The following is a 6,000-nucleotide window of genomic DNA, read 5'->3' on the forward strand; positions in this document are numbered from 1 at the left end:
ATTGTCAAGATAAAAGTAGCACTAAATGCACAAAATAATCGATAAAGTTGAACCTTATAAATAAATGCCAGGATCATCAGACTTTAAGTTTCTATTAATTCTTATTTTTATGTGAAGATTTATGAACATTTAGAAATGGCTAGTTAAGGCAAGTTTGAATAATATATGTATTCTCTTGGAACTTAGTTATTTATTTTGAAGCCCAGGTGTAAAATATTGATTCTTCAAGAAAATAAATAAAACAAATTGATTAGAGATGTGAAGTTATTTCAATCTCAGAAAGCTTAGATATTCATGAGAGATATAGGTCAGACATTAATTTAATTTATAGCATAGTAGGATTGACTCTCTGTGCCTTCAGAGTCTGCTTTTGTGGATTCAGGTACCCACTGAATGCTGTTACATTGCTACCAACCTGGAAGGACAAATGCAGGCCAACATTGGTTACAGATGAGCTGTATAGATCCCGTAGATTGCTCTTTCATTATTTCCGAACAATTACTTACATGTTTTCTTTGTATTAGATATTGCAGGTAACATATACACAATTTAAAGAACCCAGAGGGTGTATAGAGGTTATAAAAAAATCATTACTTCATTTTATGCACAGAATGTGAGCATCTATAGATTTTGGTATCCCTGGGGAGTCCTGGATGCAGTTACCTTTAGATACCATAGAATGATTTTATTGCTGGTTAAAATTGCTAAGGTGATCCTGACATGTTCAAATTATACTGTTTACACACAATACAGACCATGTGTACATTTAAATTTACATTATTTCAAAATATTTCCAGTAATTAAAACATAAAGTTTACTGTTTGTGAATGATATTTTAATATAGTAATTTTACTAAGACAATAATAAAAAATTAATAGAGATGAATGTCATAATAAAATCTTGTCCAAATTCTATTCTAACAAGTAGAATCCACAGAATACAAATCAAAAAGCACTTGTGGGAAAATTTCATTGAGAAAATTGGAAAGTTAATGATTTTGATATGTGCCTTGGGAAACTTTAAAATAGTGAAGCTCATCTTTATTGACTTGAATTCTTTGACTCACCCAAAGCCTTTAAGTCCATTAGATTAGCCTGAATGCTTAGATTCGTGCTGTACATGCATGTCTGTTTGACTTTTGCCCTGTTAATGTCCCATGAGGGTAGCATTACACATGGTATCTTCCCACAAGAACTTTGTGAGGCAGAGTTAGGTTGAGGCTTTCTTGGAGCATGGGACCCACTTCAATGAAAGCCACTCTGCTTTTGAGTTTTGAGGTACAAATCGAGTTTTATTGTTTTCACTACAGAAGTCATGCATACAATTGTAAATTCATTAATGACCACTAATATAATTTCACTCAGTCCATGTTCTGTTTTTAAAATATAATACAAAAGACCAGGTAAAGGCAAATTGAACTGTGTTTGTGTTTTTGTTTTGTTTTTTTTGTTTTTGTTTTTTAAAGACAAAGATAACAAGATTTAGCACATGCATGTGTGCAGTTTCCAACAACTTGGAAAGTGGCATATGGTAGGATATAGCATGGGAGCCAAAAGGTAATGAATTCCTCTTGCGACACTAATGCTTTGAAATAAGCCAGTCCAGTGTGACTTTAATCAACCCATCAAGCGAGGTATCTCCCATCAGGCACATGAACAAACACAAAGGGGAACCACTTTATTCAGTTTTCTGCTGTTGGACTTGGCATTAGTATCATAGAGCTCTATGTATGGGTGGTACTCTTGCCTGTAGGGTCCTTTCAAAGACCTGCATTGCAAACTTGAAGCTAAGCACCAGTGGCAGGGTGGATTCTTTCTTGATACTGTAGGTAGTTTATATAGGGAATAAGAACTTATTAATGAAACAAATTTTATTGCTTGTATATTTATTTGGGAACATGATACAATAAAATATTTAGTAAAAATGTTTGTATAATGCTGTGTTCAAATATTTTATGAAATGTTAAATTATCTACTATTATTAAATATATTATGCCTTAAATAGAAGCAAGTAAATACAAATTACAAAAACACAACAGCAATTAAAGTTGTACCTTAGTTACATTGGCAATATCATGTTTTTGTTTTTGTTTTGTTTTTTTTTTTGCCCTAAGGATTATTGCCTACTGAAATATAGATTTGATTTCTATTATCGGAAGAATTTTAAAGAATGTCACAAACAAATTTAGCACGCAGACTCACAAATATGACTATTTATTGAGCCATAATAATATCTAAAACCTATCTGCAGGATGAATTCTGAGAGGAACGCTTTTAAATCAATAGGAGCTCAACTTGTCAAATTCATCTTTATCAGAATAAGGTTAATAGTTTCTGTTTTTTTCAAAGACATTTCTTTTGATGCGACCAACAGGGATGTAGAAAGAATACATATATTTACATAATTATTAATCTAGTCCAGTCAGGGGAGCATTTAATACACATTAAAGTAAAAAGCTGACAGATTATTTGAGAACATAACAGGTTCTACCAAAGGCTTTTGCTTTGAGTAAAATATCTTCTAATCAAAATATTCTAGCTATATTTGAATAAAATTGTCAAAGCATTTAGGTATTTCCCACTTAAGTATGGATATTATAGATGTTCAATGAATTTAAAATTTTAACAAAAATAGAAATATATTATTCATTTTGAAAAATTATAATTAATTTCTTTGGTTTGTTGCATCTAAAAGAGAATGTTTAAACAGAATAGGTGAAATTGATGACATTGGTTTTCTAATGAGAAGATATTAAAAAACATAAAGGTAAGAACTAGATTTTGTGTACTTTTTATTTTCAAACTTACATTTTTTGTAATTCTAAGAGAATCATGTACATTCTATTTTTATTTTGTTCATCCTGTCTCACAACTTCTTCAATAAAAGAAATGAACTTCATGTCTTCATTTTATATTTCAAATACAAATTCAGTGAAATTATTGAAGTCTAATTCACTGGAGTATGTGCAACTTAGCAAAGGATACATCCTAAAAACAAACTATCTTTCCTCTCAGAATCAGTCACCAATAGTTCCTGAATTAGTGTTGAGATTTCATGACTATCTCCATCCTATGCTAGGATTTTCTCTTTCAAGCTTTTGAAAGTCTTGTACATGTTAGCACAAGTGTTGTGATCTCAATTAATTCAATAATGAATTAATTTATTTTTAAAAAGTGCTAAAATGATAGGAGCAGCGAAAACCTCCATACATATCCAAGATAAAAAATTACTTTCTTTAAAGGTGAGGAACCACATACAGAGAAAAGACACTCAAGAATACCAGACTTGGACTATGGAAGCCCAATTCAATATTTTTCTGGATAACCTGAAACTTTAAGGAATTTTGGTGGGGTGATATGGGATCTACCTTTTCTAATTTAGTTTGATATAAAATTTGACATATTTCGGTAAGTTCTAAGGCACACAGATTTGCGTCATCATGTCTATGTCTTGAGCTTATTAGACCATTTCAACAAGTCAGATGGCAGGAAGAGAAAAAGGTTCAACTGGAGGGAGAAAAAGCAGGAAAGATATTTTTCTAAGGTTGCTATGCCATTTTCTTAGCACTGAAAGGTGAATATTTGTCTGTGACCCCTATCTCGATCAGTCTGCCTTTAAGGGATCTGTCTAGCTCCTGGTCTTTCTCACTCACACATACATATACACAAGTACATACATGCATGCTTGTATGGCACATCTGTACTGCTCTGGCAGGTTCAATCAGAGTTATAGTTTGTCTCACACTGTGAATGAAATACCCACACCTGAATTGATTTTGACAATCCATAGTTTCTCAATTTCAAGATGATTTCTTTTTCCTATTGATTTTTAGAAGAGAGAATTTATTACAATCAACTATGACTCTGAGAATACTATGGCTTTGATAAGGTCAAAAAAAGGCTAATGTTCATCTATTAGAACAAATAAGTCAAATATCCTCAATTTTTTTCTTAAATAATAGCATTGATTCTGAAACTGTATATTCTGTTTCCTCGAGGGTAAATATGCATTTAAGAGGCAGTATGACTACCTATATTTTTTACGATGTTCCAGACAAGTCCAGAATCACACAAAAAATGACTTTGGTTTAGGAACATTAGGACTTACCAACTTTAGTCTCCAGGTGCTACAGTAACTACAATATAATTTAATTCTGTCAATGTGTTTATCTTTAACTTCTTTTTAAGTGAAATTAGAAGATTTGTCTACTCTGTCAGATTATGACTATCTTGAAGAGAAAGAGTTTTCCTTTTTCATTTTGCCATTCTTTTCTTCCTTCCTTTCTACCTATCTTTCTCTTTTTCTTTCCTCTTCCTCCTTTTTCTTCTTCTTCTTCTCCTCTTCTTCTTCCTCCTCCCCCTCCTCCTCCTCTTGCTCTTCCTCCTCCTCCTCCTCCTTCTTCTCCTCCTTCTTCTTCTCCTTCTTCTTCTTCTTCTTCTTCTTCTTCTTCTTCTTCTTCTTCTTCTTCTTCTTCTTCTTCTTCTTCTTCCTCGTAGCATTATTAGGAGACTGTCAAGGATCCAATAAGAAAGACTGGGAGCTGATACTTAGATTAATATTAAATACACTGTCATATGTGTACATATTTATGTGATACATATGTCATATGATAACAAGTCATAACTTAAAGAAACATTTGAAATGCAATATAATGCAAACTAGTGTTGTATTAATCTAGAAGCAAAATAATAGATAAATCTTAATATAATTATTAAAATTTGTATTTGATTTCCTATTTGCTCATTATACTTAATGTATAATATAAAGTATATAATTCATTACAATTAAAGAAAAGTTGCAATTTAACTATTTTTTTGAGACAGGGTTAATCCAAAAGCAAAATAATAGATAAATCTTAATGAAATTATTAAAATTTGTATTAAATTTCCTATTTGATCATTATACTTAATGTATAATATGAAGTATATAATTCATTACAATTAAAGAAAAGTTGTAACTTTACTATCTCTATTTTTTTTTTTTTGTTTTTGAGACAGGGTTTCTCTGTATAGGCTTGGCTGTCCTGGAACTCACTCTGTAGACCAGGTTGGCTTTAGAAATCTGCCTACCTCTGCCTCCCAAGTGCTGGGATTAAAGGTATGGGCCACCACTGCCCAGTGTAACTTAACTCTCATCATAACACTTCACTACATCTTCCCATTATCAAAATAAGTGTTTGTTTATCTAGGTAGTGTTGAAGGTCACATGGAATTTCTAGGTTATTTGCAGTATATTTTACTGTAAATTATCTTCAGTGCAAAGCATGATACAAAATAAGAAACCAACATCAATTCTATAAAGATTTCAGATTTAAAATAGTGGAAAACTTATTGCTGTCAAAGTAATGTCCTTAGAGATCATCTAATTATAATTTTATGAATTACAACAAAGAGAAGAGTAACAAAATGCATGTGCTTATGATTTTCTCATAATTTTGCTTCAAAAAAAATGTCCCTATATTCTGATTATAGTTACCATGTAATTCTGTAAAATTGAGGTTAGACAATACAATAATAGGAAGATTTTTCTAATAAGTCACCAAGTTTAATTTTAGTCTCCTCAATTCATATTTAATCATGTTCCTTTTCAATTGTAGGTAACTTGAAAGTGTTTATTTATTAGATAGTTTCTTTATTTACATATCATATGATTTCTCCTTTCTCAGTTTCCCCTCTAAAACAATAACAACAACAAAAAACCAAGAACAAACCCCTGTTGCCTCCCCACCCTCTCCCACCCTGGCCACTTATTCCCCTACACTGTGACACAGAACCTTCACCGCCAAGGGCCTCTCCTCCCATTGATGATCGACTTTGCAATCCTCTACTATACACATGCTGCCAGAACCATCAGTCCCACCATACATAGTCTTTAGTTTGTGGTTGAGTCTCTGGGAGCTCTGAGGGTTCCTCCGGAAATTGGACTTAGTTCTACAGGAGGACCTAGCTATACTACTCCTGGGCATATACCCAGAAGATGCTCCAAAATGTAATAAGGACA

The sequence above is a fragment of the Mastomys coucha genome, unplaced genomic scaffold (genome assembly GCF_008632895.1).
Source record: "Mastomys coucha isolate ucsf_1 unplaced genomic scaffold, UCSF_Mcou_1 pScaffold22, whole genome shotgun sequence".
In the NCBI taxonomy this organism is placed as follows: domain Eukaryota; kingdom Metazoa; phylum Chordata; class Mammalia; order Rodentia; family Muridae; genus Mastomys; species Mastomys coucha.